The 18,731-nt window shown below is 38.0% G+C and overlaps 1 long non-coding RNA gene across 1 annotated transcript; it reads left to right on the top strand.

The window, feature by feature from the left end:
* Positions 1-2,206: 2,206 nt before the first annotated feature.
* Positions 2,207-17,257, top strand: LOC147479213 (uncharacterized). Its single transcript, XR_015205665.1, has 3 exons — positions 2,207-2,453; positions 16,811-16,882; positions 17,047-17,257. It is a non-coding gene; the product is annotated as an uncharacterized LOC147479213 (long non-coding RNA).
* Positions 17,258-18,731: the final 1,474 nt, after the last annotated feature.

The raw sequence follows: 18,731 nt of genomic DNA, 5'->3' as shown, positions 1-18,731 counted from the left end.
TGTGGCAAAAGACTCTTTCAGTCCGCTTTCCATACATAACAGTTCAGCCTTGAACCGTCCTAAGAATTGGCGAATGGTTTCATCTTCCCTGAATGATAGCTGGAACAACGAATCAAGATCTGCCTTCTTTCATACGTGCGGCACGTATTGGCTAGCAAACGGTCGATAAAATTTGTTCAAAAGTTTTAATAGAATCGGGTTCAAGAGAAGAACCAATCAAAGTCGCCATCCTTGGGGCGAGGAAATAGTCGGCGGTGAAGATGATCAAACTAAGGAGAACTGTAGAGGGCTAGACTTTGAATGTACCAAACCCGCGTCGACCGGGGCATGTAACGCCATCATACATTGGAAAGCGTATGGATAAAATCTTGAGAGAGGGTTTATTGAGAACCTCGGCCTTGCGAGCGGACGCCAGCGGTATGTCTTGAGCATCTTTTGAACAATTTGGGTCGATCCTTTTCCGCACTCGGCCTATCTGTGTGATAATTCGTTAATCTATTGATTAACCTCGTTGATGCTGTTTTCAGCAACGTTACCGACTGGTTGCTGTTGGTAAGCGTCTACTTGGGCCCGTAAAGCAGCATTTTCTTGCCTAAGCAAGGAAATGCTCTCGTTTGTTAAACCCAGCTGGTCTGCAAGGTTTTGAACTTGAGCTTCGAGGCTGACCATGCTTCGTGGGCTTGAGAATTGTAGGTTTTTGAGTGGAGTTAATGTGATTTCTCAAGTAATCGAAACCACAGACGGCGCCAATGTAAAGGGGCGTTTTGGTTTCTCTTTAGATTTTGTGAAAAAAGGGAAAGGGGTTGAGATTTTCTGGAGAGACCGAGTTCGCTAATGAGCGAGCTGCCTATGTATCCTCTCTTGGTCTTTCTTTTTAGGGAGAGAGGAATCAGGTCTCACGTAGTTCAAGTAGGTGGTATTTATAGGCTTGCGGAAGTGCCAATCCTAATGACACGTGTGTCTCTTGCACTGCGATGTAAGGTGGGAGATTAATGAATGAGTGTTAGGTGGTTGTAGTATAAGTCGTGTCTTGATTGGGAGTTGGTAGCGGTAGTCCCTATTTCCCGGTTGTGGGAAGTACAAGTAAGATTTTGGTAATGATTACCCCTGATGGTGACCTTATTTGAGCGTGCGCTCGTCTCGGCCGTGTGTTAAATCTTGAGACATTCTTGTTGCATTACCACCTACATGAAAGGAGCTGCTCCTGATTGGTCTTGGAGGTCGATGTCTTGGGTTCACCTATGCTGCGCGCGTGTGTCTTCACAAGGGAGCTGCTCACAGGTCGGTCTTGGAGGTCGATGTCCTGAGTTCGCTTATGCTTCACGCGTGCGTGATAACTTAATGAGGATATTACTCCCCTACACTTACTATATCATCAGGAAGCTCTGAAGGCTTATAGATGGAATGGTAGTGACACAACACGACTCCTTGGACCTCCTCTTGTCAGGCCATGTACGGATAGCTAACACCTTACTTCTTCACCTGGGGCAGCTCCCTGTCCCGTCCAAGTCCAAGTCCACGTCCACTGCCACTAATGGTTGTATTGATTGTAATCCTTCAATTCTGTATGAGCAGGAGAAATGCAAGGTTACAAGTATGACAAAGAAATCAAGTAATGATCATGCATGATATGAGCCATAGAGATGGAAGGTCCTAAATATGAGAAAGATATTAAAACAATCCATAGGTAGTCTGAAATTGATTGAACTCTTTTTTTTCTTGGTAAAGTGAAATTTTGGTTAACAGAAACAAAATTAGGCAGAGGGAGCCTATCAATACAATAGGAAAAGAAAAAAAAATGACCAAAAAAAAAGGAGGAATAGACCCAATACAAAACTCAACAAAATATATTGAACCACAAAATGCTCAATGGGCCAATATCTATAGTACTTGGACCGTTGAAACAGAGAAGCCTTGATGAATAAGATAATATCCTCCTTTGTCATAGAAACTCCATCAAAGTGTCGCTTGTTACGCTCCATCAATAAGCCCCACAATATTGCAAAAGGCTCCAAAGTCAATTTCCCTGATGCGGTAAAACGACCGAAGTGCCCAACCATGAATAAATTCACCAATTGACTAGGAGACACCCAAGTAACCAGAAAAAGTTGACCCCAAGAAAAAGGCAACACAACTAGCCATAATTTACAGACTACCCATCTCTCCTACAAAATTGACAGAAATTCACGATGAACTTTATGCTGTCTTAGGAATATCCTATGCATTAGCAAGCCTTTCATTCTGCCAATCCCTAAACTTGGATCTTCTGGAAGCATCAACAACCTTGATGCTCGGAGAATTGTGGCTCTCACTTGGCTCAAACCATGCAAAGCGGGCATTAAATCTTGTACATAAGGCGCTTCCAATGATTTTTGGCCATGGAGGTTTGGAGCAGCGTGCACGAGCCAATGTTGCTGTCGCAAAATGCTACTTGTCAGATTCAAGCTTTTCAAGTACGTAGTATCTTCTTCTTCGGATCGTATACTGTGAAGTAAACGAGTAAAGTTATTACTTACTGACAATAGACAAACTCATCTTCGGTCACGAAACATAGGTCTGAGGTGCCAAAAAATAGTTTCGCCTGTTCTGCAAGTTCCAAGTTTTGCCACCTGGTCATTGTCAACTTCTTCCATATATAATAAATTAAAGATTTTCAGATGAATTACAATATATATATCAAGTGTCGGTTTCGTATGAGTATAAGTACTTATAGATTTTATTAGTGTTACGGTCTAATTTGAACCTAATAGGCTTCATAGGTCCGGAGAACCTGATAGGCTTTGTAGGTCCGGAGGAATGAATGGGCTATTAGGACGAAGTCCAAAGAGGAGGAGTACGCAAAAACCATAGAGCGGAGGATATTGAGTAATTGGCTAGGCGGTGGATCTGTATGTGCCACGTAGTAGAGGACACGTAGGAGTAGTACAATGGAAGGATGAAAACAAGATCAAGGGTTAAGCGTAGAGAAGGCGGAGGATCGAAATACGGTGGTGGATCGTATGGACTACATAGTAGAGGACACGTGGGAGTAGCACGATGGATGGATGAAAAGCAAGATCAAGGGTTAAGCGTAGAGTGCGAAGGACCGAGTATAAGGGAGGAGGAAAGAAAAAAGAGAAGGGAAGGAGGTTAAGAAATTAGGTCATAACATTGGCGCCGTCCGTGGGGACTGAACCCACGACCACGAGGTTGAAACAGCAGAGGTAGGAGAAGGTTAGACATCACCGAAAGGAAAACAAGAAGAGAAACGAAGATGGAGGTTGTGGCGGCAGACGGAGGAGAGAGGGTAGTCCAGACAAAATCGGTAGGAGGAGAAATAGATCTGACGGTGGTGGAAAGAATGAAAGAGATGGAGGTTTGTTTGATAGAAGAAAATGAAAGGTTTAGAGAAGTGAAGGGAGTGACGAAGATGAGAAGAGAGGAAAAGCAGCAAGTACAACACATGCTAGAGAGAGAAAAAGAGTCGGGGAGCGGCAAACCAGACAGTAGCGGGGTTGAGACATAACCTAGTAGTAGCGGTGGTGAGAGCGGTGGAGGTACCCAAAAACTTTGTTCACCTTAGTTCGACATATTTGATGGAAAGGAGGATCCGGTGCACCACCTCCAACACATTCAATTTTGCGTGATTGGGGACGGTGGAGGACGAGAGACTATGTCGGCCGAGGTTCAACGAGAAGATATGGAGGTAGAATACGGACTAGAAAACCGCTTGTAATATATAGCGATTAGAAATGGAGTGCGTCAATGGAGTGAAATGCAGCGATATGTCTATAATCGAAGTGAGGAAGGGATATCGGCCATGAGTCATACCCTAAAATAAGTTGGAGAAGTACATATGATGGGAGGACTATATCATTGCGGACTAGTAAGAAAAATGGGGAGAAGGTCACCTTACCCATGATGATGAAGCGGTGGTGGTAATAACTCTCCTAGTAGGTAACTATCCTACCAAACAAATTTTAATTGATTGTAATAGCTTAGTGGATTTATTGGTTCGTAGTGCCCTAGATGAAATGCATGCATAGACCTTGGCCTTAAGAAATGTTAAAAGTAATTTATTTGGCTTTAACAAAATTATGATTGAACCCCTAGGGGGATAGAATTGCTAGTGTTTGTAGGCCCAGTTATCGTGGTGACCACAGTTGTCGTAGTAGAGTCCACGCTCCAGTATTCAGTGCAATAGAAGTCGTCCCATCTACTTACTACAAAGTGGTGAGATCTCCCACAACGAAATGGGAGGTACGATATTAAATGGGACAAGTCCGCAGCACAAGCAAGTTATTTCACTACAGTGAAAGATATATATGGTGAAGAGAAATGGTGGGGCAGAAGTTCTAAACCCCAAGAGAAATCATATCAATTACAGATAGGGATGTCCGCAAATAAGTCTCATCCGCGGACCAAATCTAACTGTGGAAGAGGTACAAATGGTTAATTTGATCGAGGGTAATGAAGTGGAACTCATTGATGTGGGAACATTGTTAGCAGAATCTATCATGGAAGAAGAAACTGGTAAAATGATCAGAATCAAATAATGCAATTGATATAGTGTTTTGTAAATGATATGTAATGAAAATGGTATTTTCTTTTTCATAACATAAATCTTTTTACTTGTTCTCCAAAAGAAAAGGGGGCAGATAATAGTTGTCCCCGGACTTGGCATGATGCACCAGTCCGAATCAAAGATATAGGGGCGGAGATCCCTGGATATGGCATGGTACGCCAGTCCGAATCAAAGACTCGGGGGCAGATAATAGTTGTCCCCGGACTTGGCATGGTGCGCCAGTCCGAATCAAAGATATAGGGAGGTCCCCGGATGTAGCATAGTATGCAGTCGAATCAAAGACTTCGAGGCGGATAATAGTTGTCCCCGGACTTGGCATGGCGCCGATCCGAATCAAAATATATAGGCGGAGGTCCCCGGATGTGGCTTAGTACGCTTGATTGAATCAAAGACTTGGGGCGGAGGTCCCCGAACGCCGGCATGAAATACGCCAATCGAATCAAAGACTTCGGGGCAGATAATAGTTGCCCCGAACTTGGCATGAAATACGCCCGATCGAATCAAAGACTCGGAGGCAGATAATAGTTGTCCTCGGACTTGGCATGGTGCGCCAGTCCGAATCAAAGATATAGGGGCGGAGGTCCCTGGATGTGGCATAGTATGCCAGTTCGAATCAAAGACTTGGGGCGGAGGTCCCTAGACGCGGCATGGTACGCCAGTCCGAATCAAAGACTCGGGGGCAGATAATAGTTGCCCCCAGACTTGGCATGGTACGCTAGTCTGAATCAAAATTGAAGAGCGAATATTAGTTCGTAAACAAAACACTGCCCAAGCTGGTTGAAAACACAACTATAGTCAAATAGTAATAGCCCAAATTGATGCAAAAGGAGATACAATTACAAACAATGTGCGGTAAAGAGGTTTACAGTAGAAGATGGCTCAAGTATATTGTGAAGACAAATTGATTCAAAAGGAAAAGTATGATAAAAGTTTTAAATCGGTACTAGTCAAGAAACGATATGTGCACATACAAGAGAATGACAATCACAACAATTTGGTTGCAGTATGCCACCATTTTTTTAACATAAAATTATCGGAAAAGTGATATGGTGTCTTGCAAATGAGATATAAGAAAAATGATATTATCTAGATTATGCTTTACCGGGGGAGAATAATAGTTATCCCCGGACGAGGCATGGTGCGCCGGTCCGAATCAAAGTTGGGGGGTAGATATTAGTTGTCCCCGGATTAGGCATGGTACGCCAATCAGAATCAAAGATGGGGGCAGATAGCAGTTGTCCCCGGACTAGGCATGGTTCGCTGGTCCGAATCAAAACTGAAGGCTTGGCATAGTACGCCAATTCATGCAAAATAAATTGAGGAGATATTACGCTAGACATAACTTGTAACTTAGAAACACAACTAGGGGCAAACAGTTGTAGTCCCTCTCAAGTAAATTGATTCAACAAGAATAATACGTGTCATCTGATATGAATAACTTGATAGCATTATATTTGGCAAAAGATATGAATAAATGCAATTATATGAAAATAGTACGCTGCCATTCTGTATCACAGAATCGCCGCGGTACTAGGGGGCAAAGGTGGATTGTAATATCAGTACCATTCACCGCACTCTAACATTAGAAAATATCCCCAGATGGTATGATTCGAACATTGTCATCTGGTCAAGAAAATATGGGCTGGAGTGCTGGATAGCTCCATGTGATGCTCCTATAGTCATATGGTCATAGTGATCTCACGTAACTCGTTGAAACAATTTCGAACCATTGCCTACTGAACAAGGCATTGCATGTGTTGATTATGTCAAAACTAGTTTGCGGTGGCATACTTGACACATTGAGTGCGGCCCAGCTAAAGGGCATGCGGGCATAGCAATGGATTACAAAGGTGGGGATCACCAGTTTAGGGTGTAATAAGTCGGGAACTGAACATTGGCCGCCTCTGAGTCCGCAGATATGCTCCAATAACAGGGACAACTTTGGGGAACGACTCTTCATATCAGTGAATCAACCTGAGGCCAAATACAACGGAGTGAGTAGTGAGCAAAAATGAAATAATTGAGACGATAAACTAATATCGGACACTCACTATCAACGCAAAATTTGGAGTACCACACTGGGACGTGGGGTTTGGCTTCCACATACTACAAGTTCCCCAACAGATACAAGGAAAAGAATTCCCTATTTGTATATGGGTGATATGGGTTATATCTAGATTCAAAATGAATGACTTCTTACAAAGCAGTGTAGTATGGGTGATACCGCGGACCTATCTCTTGGATAGTAGACTAGCTGATAGAGCAAATTGGGCATAGATGATACCGCGGACCTATCCTTCGGATAGTTGACGTACAGAGTGAGTTGGATATGGGTGATATTGCGGACCTATCCCTTGGATAGTACAACTAGTGGACAGAGTGAATTGGGTACGGGTGATACCACGGACCTTCGGATAGTTGATAGAGCGAGTTGGATATGGGTGATACCACAGACCTATCCCTTGGATAGTAGACTAGTTGACAGAGCGAGTTGTGTATTGTTGATACCGCAGACCTATATATAAAATTCTTTCAATTAAACTTAGTAGATTGAGTTAAAAGATCTTTAGTGAGTTCACAATTGCACTTCCTGGTGCGTACAACACATTATTTGAACAATGTTAGGTATCAATATACACAACATTCAAAATACAACGAAAGTCGAGATGCAAACTCCATGATACGAGGAAAGTCGAGAATTCAAGAAACTTGTCTTGTAAAATGGAGTACAATTTTTAACTCTTAATGATATGAAACTCTAAATAAATAGCAAGTTTATGAATAAATTGTGGTAGTAAAATTACTCCACGTTTAGAGTATCGTCTACAGCCCCGGGAGTTGATTCTTCCTCAATGGTTTTTTCGGTAACGTTAAGGGAATCCGCAGCAATTTTCTCTTGGGGGTCGACCATAGGAGAATCCGGCTCAACTAAAGGGTAAGTGGCTGATCTTCGGGGACAATATGGCGGAATGGGGACAATATGGCGAATAGTTGCCAAGGAAGCTTCTCCCATAGCAAGTTCGAGAATGGATGAGGTTATGCCCACACGAGCCACCTTTTGGCATACCGCATACCGCAGCGGCTCAGTTGGAACCGCGGACACAGTGGAACTGGGGGCATGGGGGTCTGCGGACCTAAGTTTCTTTTGGATGTTGATGATTTCAATTTAACTAGTAGTAGAATATTCGATCTATATGCCAAAATGACATAATTTTTGTACACTAGTAGTAGTATACAGCCAAAGCTTCCATCCAGGCATGGACTACTGCACTGGTGCACATACTATCACCCCAACACCAGCCTGGATTGGGCTCCATTGGCTATACTGCGCTGAATACTCTGCAGTTCAAATAACTACTGTTGAGTCGTCCATAAATCCATTGGCAGTTGATTCCGCCATGGTGCTAGGGCTTACCTCAAAAGGTCGCGGGGTGTACTGTATATAGGGATTAAAGTCCACTAATTTCCGTTGAAATACTTCTTCATTGCTTTGTGATGTAGTCTTCTTAGAAAGGATGATCATTTAGCAATTCTTCCTTTTGCGATACGGAGTCTTATCTAGAAAACATAAATGATAAGCTCATGTCCTCTAAACAAAAATCATAAAGTCGATCAAGAGGAATAAAATCAGCGTAGATTCCTCGCACCACATCTGTTTCCTACAGAGGGCGAGTTCTTGGCACCCATGCGGACTTATAGTCCCAGCTCCAAGAGGGGCAACTGTTACAGTCTAATTTGAGCCTAATAGGCTTCATAGGTCCGGAGAACCTGTTGGGCTTTATAGGTCGGGAGAAATGAATGGGCTATTAGGACGAAGTCCAAAGAGGAGGAGTACGCAAAAACCATAGAGCGGAGGATATTGAGTAATTGGCTAGGCGGTGGATCTGTATGTGCCACGTAGTAGAGGACACATGGGAGTAGTACAATGGAAGGATGAAAACAAGATCAAGGGTTAAGCGTAGAGTGCGGAGGATCGAGTATAGCGGTGGATCTGTATGGACTACATAGTAGAGGACACGTGGGAGTAGCACGATGGATGGATGAAAAGCAAGATCAAGGGTTAAGCGTAGAGTGCGGAGGACCGAGTATAAGGGAGGAGGAAAGAAAAAAAAGAAGGGAAGGAGGTTAAGAAATTAGGTCATAACAATTAGCATGTGATATACGTAACAAATTGGAAATGTTGTAATGGGAAATTTATTTATTGTTAAGACGTGTTTGATGTTTAAATGGTGTTTGGATGGATTAATTAGAAATCATTGTAATGTGAATCAAAGTGTACGTATGATTTCGGGGTGACATGATATTCCTGAAATGCTATAAAAATGTTATGCAGTATGTTTGGAGCAATTGTGACATTATGTGGTATGTTGTAATTGTTGTTATGTTAAATTATATGATATATTATAATATCTATTAAATGCAATATTTTTGAGAAATAAATGTAAACGCTCTATTATTATATATGTAAAATGCTAATATGAGGATTATAGTCTTTGTGGATATTTTCAAAGAGATTGTTGTGGTTTAGTACAATATATTTTATTTGGGACGTGAAAGAATAAAATGGTTATGAGACGGATGGTGATATTTTCAAATGTTGTGTTTTAGTAAAATATATTTTATTGACACGTGATAGAGTGTGAAATGATTACGATATATAAATGAACGACATTTGAATAAGTTATGTAACGAAAATCCGAGCTCCTAGCTACCACAACTCTTGTGATAAATATGAAATATGTTTTGTTAAGAGAATGTGAATTTGAAGGAACTTAGAACCCTTGTAGCCAAATGATGGCTTTGATTATCTCGTCGCCAATTCAGAACGAGTCGTGCGATATTTTATGCATAATAAAGGCTTACTCACATAGTTTTGGCGTCCGTGTGGGGGTTACTTTGTATGCGACATCCCGCTTAGGGTAACTATATATGCCAGTGTGGTCTATTATGTGAGTGAGGCATGTGGATGTGCATGTTTGGCTCGATTGAGAGGAGCGATTGTGGTAGACAAGAAATTAGGTAAAACATAGAGACGACGTTATTCTAGGGACACTTGAAGAAACTCTAAATAATAATAATTATTTGTCAAAGTGTATGATAACACAATAATAAATGATTGACTATTGTTGCGAAATTTGTCATAGAGTTTGTTCTCCTTGGTTTGATGGAATGATTGGATTTTGTATATGATATATTTTGTTTATATGGTACTTTGTTTTATTGTATATTATTTTTACTCACAATTGTTTTGCAGAGGGGTGGGTTCAATTAATTGTTTTTGCAGGAAATGACCCACTCTGTAATTTGGCCAGCGTAAGTGTAAGTATATTGTAATTTTCATTTTTGTTCTTCTTATTATATGATGTGGATTTAATTAGAAGCTAAGGCGCCTCGGTAGAGGAACTAAATGTCTTAATATTATTGAATTGGAAACTAAAGCGCCTCAATAGAAGAACTACTTGCTTTAATTATAGTATGTATGGTTGTTGCGTGATTAGTTGGAAATTAAGGCGCCTCGATGGAGGAACTATATGCCTTATTGATTATGTATACGTATGTATAGGCTTGGTTTGTATTTTAGGACTGCTCATACCAGCATTGTTTATAATGTTGACCGGATTTGCATGTTTGCTTATCGGGTGTGTTCATAAAATGAATATAGTCGATAAGTCTTGACAGGATTAATGTTGAAGAAGGTTGATTGCTGCTTGTGGTTTGCGTTAGCGTCTCATTACAGAATATATTTTGTTTTCCTTTGAGGTGCAATAGATTTTTAGTTGAGAGACAATATTTTGTATTTTCAGTTGTAATTATAATTAAAGCGTTGTTTAAAGGAAATTTGTAACTTAATCATATTTGTGAATTTTTGTAATGAAAATGACTTTTGTTTATTTTAAAAAATTTATTGGTTTTAAATTATTGGGATAATTAAACAGATAGGAGTGCATCACACCTCGAAAATTGAAGAGTCGGAAACAAATATTGTTTTTTTGATTTTGTCGAAATTCGGGATGTGACGTCTTCGTAGGGACACAATCAAATCTATACTTGAAACCGCTGATAAAATTCAAGACCAAGATCCTACTGTCTCCAGAATCTGTATGTACTAGCTTCCTTCATTTATTACTAGGTATCACCCGTGCCTATGGCACGATTTGTTATGAGATGCTTATTATGTTGTTTGTGTCATTATTTTCAAATGTGTGGCCTATGTGGAAATTTGTAGACATTTCATTTTGAAGCTAGTGGTTGTTTATTATGTGGATGTCCGTATGTGGTGGTGTCTCATACCAAAAAAAATTGTGCCTTTTGATAGTTAGAGCCTTCGCCATCTATCTTACAATAAAACGTTGATTTGGTACAGTTATGCAATTTCACTTTTTTCTAAATGCATATAATATTTTATTTTTGGTTACAAAGCTGAAAGCTAAATTGTAATGAACTGAATATTTGATATGTGCAAAATAATTTGATTAGTCTAACATGAATGATAGTTGGGGTATGTAAATTGTACCTAATCATTATTATACATAAATTTTTGGGAAAGAAATGAACAAAAACAATTGAAAGTCTATTAAGTAAAAAAAAAAATTGACATGGACGTTGTCCTCTACCCATAGTTCACGATTTCGGAATATTCGGAAGTCCGACAAATCCAAAAACCGGAATTCCGCCCTTGATTCCACCATATTCTGAGTACATTCCGAAATTCAATATTTTTCCCCTTGAACCGGAATTCCGAATTTCCGAGTACATTCCGAGAATTCCACTGAAATCACTAACTATGCCTCTACCATGCCTTCAACACTTTTTGATAAACTTGTTCATAACTTGATATACAACCATACAAAACATTGTCTAGTACATCAATCGTGGAAAAATGTTAAACAATCACCGCTTTCTTGAGTGATGGGCACATAATAAATATTGATTTTCAAGACAATCTTCTAATCTTCAAAATAAAATTACATTGAGTAGTTTGAGCACATTGTGAGCCATATTGTCAAGTAAAATGACACACTCACATAACCAAACGATAGATATGAATAAACTACTTGATTAAAGCAAAACCTTATTAGGACTATAAAAGGAAGTTTGTTTAGTTGTTTTCAAGGCTATCGTTTCCTATGGAATTGGATTTGAAAATATAATTTCAATACTTACAATTTCAAGTAGTTAAAATTCCTAAAAACATCTCTAGGTGGTAGTATCACCTCCAAATTTCTTCAAATTTGCTTCCAAATCTTGGAATTTCACATAAAACCAACTCTAGGTGGAAGCAAAATCCAGTCGTATCACCTGTCTAGCCGTATATGTGGAAGCAAATTTGGGATTTCGGATGCGGATGCGGCGCGATAGTGGTAATGTGGTGCGCCACTCCTAATGTCGCCCAAACTTTTTTTTGACTTTGATCAACACACCGCGCCATTACTAATGTCGCGCGCTATTGCCAATGTCGCGTTTTTTTTTTTTTTTTTTTTTTTTTTTTTTTTTATTTTTTTTACCTTTTTCAATTTGGTGCGACAGTGGGAATGTCACGTGGGTTTTCTTTTTTAATTTTTTTTTTTTAACTTGGGGCGATAGTGGTAATGGCGTGCGACATTACTAATAGCGGGCGTGGTAGACCCTACATACATATTTGCGTCTGATATTTGCGACTACCTAGAGTTGGTCAAAATTTGAGAATACTTTCTTCAAATTTCGCCCTCAAACTTGTAGGCGATACCACCACCACCTAGAGATGCTCTAAATATATGTAAATCTCAAGTTTCTGCCTCCTTATAGAAACTTACAATTCCCTGATTTTGGGGATTTGAGATTTCCATTCTAGTGTAGAAAAAGTTACCAAATAGGGCAATTCTTAATTTTCAAAAATATATTCTAATCCTAGTTGCTAAACACACCCATAGAGTTACTTTTCATGAGATAAAATCTAGTAATTACAGTTTTCTCTTCGTAGCCTGAACCTCATTGAAATATTGAATTAGCTTAACCAGTTCTTTTCTTTGCATGTTTTCAAATGTGTTTAATTACTCAAAGTAAAATACTACATGCCATAATAATGTTGCAAACATGCAAAATATAAAACATTCCTAAATTGACTATGGATTAAAATAATTATGAAGATTCATTGTGTCTTAACTTTTTTGGTAACTGAGATAACAAAGCCTCTTCGCCAAGCAAGTGCTTCAACAAAAATAGACTACGACATCGAGCACATGAGTTTACTTCTCAAGTTAGTTATCATGCAAAAAAGACTACTGAAGCTTTGACCCGAAACCTGAAAATTCAACCCCAAAATTAATAACATTACAAAGTCATTCCACCATTATTAACAGGTTAATTATCCCTACTAAAATAACTCTTCTTTTTATATAAAGGCATACGACTAAAATATTATGTGAAGTTGGTATATTTCTTGGTAGCCACTTTGCAGATCGGGATGATGTCCATTGGCTCACATACAACCGGAGCATAATGTGTCTTGGCTGTTACACCTTCTCTTTGATAAATGGAACATTTTCACCCAAAAAAAAGTTAAAAATTAAGCATCGAAGAATGAGATAATATGTGAAAGTGACACGGGAACACTTTCCAACATACTTACCTTTTAATTTCTAGTTGTTAATTTCAAAAGTCAATTAGGAAGTCTAATGAGGTCTTGACACACCAAGTCCGCACAGTCTTTCACAACTGTCTTTGTAAGCGTCACTTGCAATTGGAGTCTAGAAATATACAAAACAACATGCAACTATGTCAGAATAAAGAAAAATCAATTGAATGCATATCAACTCGAGATAGGGGGTGGGTTGGGTGTCTAGAACACCAACCTTTCTTGTTTTTCACTAAAGCATCCAACATCACATATAAACTCAAAAAGCTATCAATGTCGGTTAGTGTTAGTACAACCTCCATTGAATTAGAAGCAGCAAAAAAGCTAAACGTAGTTGTCATTTCTTTCAATATACTCGCACACCTAGTATATTTAACACCTCGGTGACTGTGGTTTATAAAAGTAAGATTGAGCACAATGACTACATCATCGGGTTCTCAATAATATTGTATTACTAACAGTCGAGAACACCACGAAAACAAAAAATCTACGAAAACCTTTGATTCCTATAATGGTCTTTACGAAATGTACGTAAGCAAAAAACACACAACAATATGCATTAATTTATTAGTTATCCAAGTTAAACGATGCACTCTAAAACCATTTCGCAACCAGAAATAAGGCTTGCACCGTTTCATTCAAACTGATCGAAATAGCTGAATTCAAAATTAAAATATGAAATGAAAATGAAAATTAAACTTACCAAACGTGATCGTGAATTGGAATTGTATAATTGTATCGTTAATAAAAATTAAAATTAAAATTAAAAAATGAAAGACTATTGCAAGTACCAAATTTAATTAAATACTAAAATTGGAATCAAGATTCGCCCAATAAACAATGACTGTAAAAAATTCCAAGAAATTGACGAAGATAGGAAGACTTGGACAATGGTATTGGCCTTGCAATTAAGTATGTATGCATGTATGTGAATATGAATATGATAGGGCAACATGATAGTGCAACACCCATGGTGTAGAGGTAAATAGTAAGATTTGATAGTGCAACATCCATGTTGCAGAGTTAGATTTGATAATGCAACACCCATGTTGCAGAGGTAAACAGTGGGATTCGACATGTTGCAGTGAGATTTGATAATGCAACACCCATGTTGCAGAGGTAAATAGTGTAATTTGATAGTGCAACAACCATGTTGCAGTGATATTTGATAGTGCAACCTCCATGTTGCACTGCCACATCAGTTTGTTTACAATAGCTTGTTCAAAGTTGTTTGTTCATATAAAACAACTCAAAATGAACACACTCCTTGCTTAAGCACTAATGGAACCCAGAAGCCCACCATAACGATCTAATTGGATTCCCTTATAAACTAATTATCCCTCACCCTTTGTCCCTATGACTCTCAGAGAATGTCTAGCGATAGAATAAATTTGTAAATTTGTCATTCGTTACTTGTTAGGCAGACTGTATTGAATATAATAAGAGTTTTAGTCCCCCACGATTCATCTCATGTCATCGCTATTGAACTTTAACAAAACTAAATAGAAACTCATATTTATGAATCATCATAGAAAATAGACTCAAACTTCCATGAGCTCAAATTAAATAATTCAGTTTACCAAATTCTAATATATAGTGATAAGTAATATAAATTTTAACTAAGATAAAAACAAACAACAAAATGGATTTAAAAAAAAAACTTACTATAATGGGATGTTCAATCTTCTCTTGATGATTATGATGAACAACAAAGAGAAGTAAAGCAGCAATTGAAAACAATATAAATAAACCCCAGATCCAATTAGAAAACCTCTTTCTAACTGGGCGCCAATACTTTTCCTGCCCGTATCCGCATCTTCAAAGAATCCATTTCCACCAATTCACAACCAAATCACAATATATAAACGACCCATTGCTTAGTTTTCATTAAAAAAAAAACACTCCTTGGGGCAATTTTGTATTGCAACAGTAATGTTTTAAAGTCTTTAAAAGAGAGAGACAAAGAAGGAAGGAATATGGGAGTGTTTAAAGTTGTCTCTATGTCTGCTTGGAAGAGAAAATATTTTTAGTTGGGCTCGTTTATATATATATATTTTTTTCCAATGCTTTAATAATATAATAAGAGGTTATTATGGTATTAGAAAGTTCACTGGTAGCACTGAACGGACATAAAAAAAACATGGACAAAATGGCGTTGTTAGATTACCTGAGACGTTGCTAGATTTGAGAGGGAGAATAGATGCATGATTGCTATCACCAACGATTGAAGAGCATTTTTTCAAAACCTTTGAACAAACACCAATAGCAGACGTCAGTAAAGCACACAAACTAAATTTGCTATCAAGGCAATTAAGAAAATACACAACAATTTGCACTTGCGACTAAAAACAATAGACAAAGGATTATAATTAGTACTAAGAAAATGAAGAGAACCCCAAACAAAATGAAGTAGAAATAATGAGAAAGATATAGCAAATAAAAGTAAATTGATCAGGGACGACGTTAAAAACCAGATTGATGTGATGACACAACCTTCCTTTCATTTGAGGAGTATAACAAACAAAAAAATAGTAACAATTTATAGAGGTGGAGAAAACACAAAACCAGGGAGAAGGTGAAGAGGCCCACTACTTTCAATGTATTTTTTTAATGAAGGAGTTACACAAAAATTAAGTGAAGGAGATGAATGTAGCCGTTTATTCTAAAGACGTGGAGACATTTATTTTAGAAGGGGGAGAATGGTTAGTTTGGTTTATAAGGATTAGATTTTTTTAATAACAACCTTAAAAGGACGTTGCTAGATTTGAGAGGGAGAATAGATGCATGATTGCTATCACCGACGATTGAAGAGCATTTTTTCAAAACCTTTGAACAAACACCAATAGCAGACATCAGTAAAGCACACAAACTAAATTTGCTATCAAGGCAATTAAGAAAATACACAAAAATTTGCACTTGTGACTAAAAACAATAGACAAAGGATTATAATTAATACTAAGAAAATGAAGAGAACCCCAAACAAAATGAAGTAGAAATAATGAGAAAGATATAGCAAATAAAAGTAAATTGATCAGGGACGACGTTAAAAACCAGATTGATGTGATGACACAACCTTCCTTTCATTTGAGGAGCATAACAAACAAAAATAATAGTAACAATTTATAGAGGTGGAGAAAACACAAAACCAGGGAGGAGGTGAAGAGGCCCACTACTTTCAATGTATTTTTTTAATGAAGGAGTTACACAAAAATTAAGTGAAGGAGATGAATGTAGTTGTTTATTCTAAAGACGTGGAGACATTTATTTTAGAAGGGGGAGAATGGTTGGTTTGGTTTATAAGGATTAGATTTTTTTAATAACAACCTTAAAAGCTCATTAAGGTCTTAAGCCAAAGAGAATTAATTAGAGGGCAGAAGTGTATTTGAAAGATAACTATAGGTTCATGATAACTCTTAATTCATTTATAGAGCATTTACTTCACTAAATAAACCTTTTAAGTTTCATTGAGAATTATCTTCAAAGGGGTTTCAAAATGCTCTAGACCGTACATGTGTCTCCATCCAACACAGATCTCCACAAAATCCTCACCACTCTTTGTCTATCCATTTTGTTTTATTATAATAGATAGTCATCACAATTAAGTTTATCTCAGATTTTATCACTCCATGTAGTGTGCGAACATGCTTACTCATTGGCACGCAACTTGGACCCCAATTGCGAGGGACAAGGCGTCTGTCCTTAAGGTAATCCTTTTTCGTTGATACTTGAATGGTAAGCATGTATCATTTGCATCTGCACTAGGGCTGCCAGATGTTTCTCCCATGAGTTGTCTCTTAGGACTGGGACTCTCACTTCTAGTCTTATTTTTGCAAGACTTCTATTTTTGTGGGCTTCTTCAAATTTTCAGATAAAGATTGCAAAGACGAGGGAAGGTGGATGTATAGATCGGAGTCAGGATATTACTGGCTTACAGGAATTTTACAACCATTACAAGCATTACGAATTAAAGTTGAGAGAGTCCAGTGTTTTTGGACATGGGTATGTCCTTAAACTGTAACATCTTCTACCTAATATACATATGGGTGCGCGATTTTATATATTTATTTTTTATTTTTGTTCTAGTATGTTATCATTGTGTATTTTGCTTTGTTTTCACTCTTGACGTATTCATTTTATGTAGACGTTTGTTAGAAAAGTTATATCTATATATGTTGATTCTTCTGCAAAGTCTACCGCGTCACCACGATAGTGTACACACGCACAAGATAGATAGTAAAGAGATTGATACAGTATAGATACAGTCACCACTGTTTCTTGGAAAACAGTAATAGAGAATGATGGAGAGTAACAATAACTGAAAAAGAAACAAAATAAAATAACTTACAGATTCAATAATGCAAAAGAAAGATGATGGAGTCTAGTGTTGTGATGTCTATTTGAAAAGGCTTGGAGATCTATCTGGCATTGTGTCTGTTGAGACACTAACTTGAATGGACACTAAAATGTTTCAAAATGTTGTGTCTATTAGAGACATCTCAAACAGACATCAGACTTCTTTAAACAGTCATTTATTAGGTTGATCCACTATGCACAGACTACCTAGTAACTCCCAAGTAATTGGCTTATGCAAGAGCGACACATACGGTTTCAGTTTTACCATTCAAATATCCAACAACGTTTTCTGTGTACATGAAACTATTACTATCTCTAGGTTACGATTAAGATTAACATCGCTGTCTTTCACTCATCTGTGTTAAGTTGCTGAGCTCAAAAAGTCTCCATAAGTTTTTAAATAGGGTTCAAAACTAAAATGCCCGATAAGATTTTCATAAATTTTCCTGAAATTTTTCGATAACATTTCCCTAGCTAAATACTACCAACAAACTAAAAAATTATGTTTTCTGGCAAACCAAGACACCCGTTTTTAGCTTACCTTATATCAAAATCTGCCTTTTCTTTTGCGTGCACATCCTTAGTTTTTAGTTTACGTTATATCAAAGTCTGCCTTTTCTTTTGCGTATTCTTCATTATGATTTTTCATAGTATCCTCATTTCCTTTTGGAAGATCTATTTTTAGTAGTTCTACTTGATGTTTATCTTTTAATTATTCTCTGAATAAATATGTTAGGCTGGACCAGGAAACTATGAAATGGAAAAGGGTTTCTGCAACTCTGAACGTTTTAATGGAAGTAATGGAAGTACTGGAGGAGGCAAATGGTAATCACAATACTCCCTTCAGGCCAATTGATGTTAAATAAAGCTGGAAAATACTAACGATAAATCGGAAAAAGAAGACAAGAAACGTAATGGGATCCTCATTCTTCTCTACATGTGGTATCAGCCGACGACCACCAATCACAACCAAAAAAACATAGAGAGGAAACATGAACAAATACCAAATGCAAGTGAACACGGAAAGCACAAAACTAGGCACGTAACCAATGCGTTTGATGAGCATAGGGTCAACCACTTAAGACGAAAACCCGAGAGTTTACATACCGCAAAAATTAAACAGTATAACATAATGGGGTATACGAAGAAGAACACTTCCTTTGGAACTTCTATCACGCAGAATGTAAATCCAAAACACGG

This window comes from Coptis chinensis, chromosome 8, assembly GCF_015680905.1.
Source record: "Coptis chinensis isolate HL-2020 chromosome 8, ASM1568090v1, whole genome shotgun sequence".
Taxonomy (NCBI): Eukaryota; Viridiplantae; Streptophyta; class Magnoliopsida; order Ranunculales; family Ranunculaceae; genus Coptis; species Coptis chinensis.
This window is presented reverse-complemented; position numbering and strand designations above follow the sequence as displayed.